General features: G+C 45.8%; 1 non-coding gene across 1 annotated transcript; it reads left to right on the forward strand.

Moving 5' to 3' along the window:
• The first annotated feature begins 650 nt into the window (after positions 1-650).
• On the forward strand, positions 651-732 carry trnas-gcu (transfer RNA serine (anticodon GCU)). The gene has a single exon. It is a non-coding gene; the product is annotated as a tRNA-Ser (tRNA).
• Positions 733-1,207: the final 475 nt, after the last annotated feature.

Genomic DNA, 1,207 nt, shown 5'->3' on the forward strand with positions numbered 1-1,207 from the left:
TGCAGCTTTACCGGATCCGACATTATCCTGAACTTGGGAATGCCCTTGTCTTTGCTCTGCCAAGAATGGGAAGTGTGACCTGATGCACTTCAGTGTAACGCAGAAAGGGAGACGCTATAAACGGCACAGCAGGGTTGTTAGCCCGGAGGTCTCAAGGACGTCAACATTCAGCTCCAACCTGTCACCGGATTCTCATATGGATTGAAGGTTTCATTCGCCAGGAGAAAGAAGGTTGAAGCTGAATCTGACAGCAAACTTAGCAAAGGAAGATATGTCGGAACCATTGGCAGTTTGTCTGGGGAAGGTTGTGAACTGCATTAAATCTCATGACAATTGTCATGAGATTCAGTGCAGTTTCACAACCTTCCCGCTGTATTTATTTCAATATGTAATATATGATCGCAAAGCCCAAAAGCACATTATAAAATCAATTAAGCCGGGACTGATTGGGGAAATTATAGATTGCACTAAAACGATACAAATCGATAATCTGGAAAAATCGCTAAACCTTTAGGATTCGGAACGGATTAAAATTCTGGTCAAGTGACCAAGAAATGTAACTTGTAATAGAAGGAAAACGTGAAAGTGAATGTGTGGGACATAGAAGAAGATTGTTTGAGTTAAAAAACATAGGCCGATTATGCAGAACAGGCGAGGTGGCCGAGTGGTTAAGGCGATGGACTGCTAATCCATTGTGCTTTGCACGCGTGGGTTCGAATCCCATCCTCGTCGTGAGCTGTTGGTTTGGGTAACGAGCTTTAAACGCATTCACTTAAAAACTTCCAAGACTCCAAATTTTCTCACCCTCACACAAACCGTTATGGTTTGTGAGTCATGAAAGGAAAAGTTTGCAATAAGATTTCTCACGACATTTGGTGGAATGAGAATGGAATGAAAAGTCGAGAGAAAATGGGGTGACGACCGGTTTCGCCCGTCCCCTTGACTTCCTCCAGCTGTTCGCAGAGGTGAATACCGAGCGGATGTAGACTTTGGAAACTTCTGAAGAGGGAGCAGAATGCACATTTTGGGAAGTGGGTGCAATTGAAACCGTCCTGCAGAGGGGACGTGAGGAGCGATTGAAGCACAGAGCCAGGCAGATCAACGTACGAGGCCACCGATTTTGGACCGAAGACAGGTCAATCCGGGAATGGTCCAGGTCGTGATATACAGGGGACTGCGGAAGGGCGGGTCAGTGCTCGGACTGAAG

Source organism: Pristis pectinata, chromosome 29 (genome assembly GCF_009764475.1).
Source record: "Pristis pectinata isolate sPriPec2 chromosome 29, sPriPec2.1.pri, whole genome shotgun sequence".
NCBI lineage: Eukaryota > Metazoa > Chordata > Chondrichthyes > Rhinopristiformes > Pristidae > Pristis > Pristis pectinata.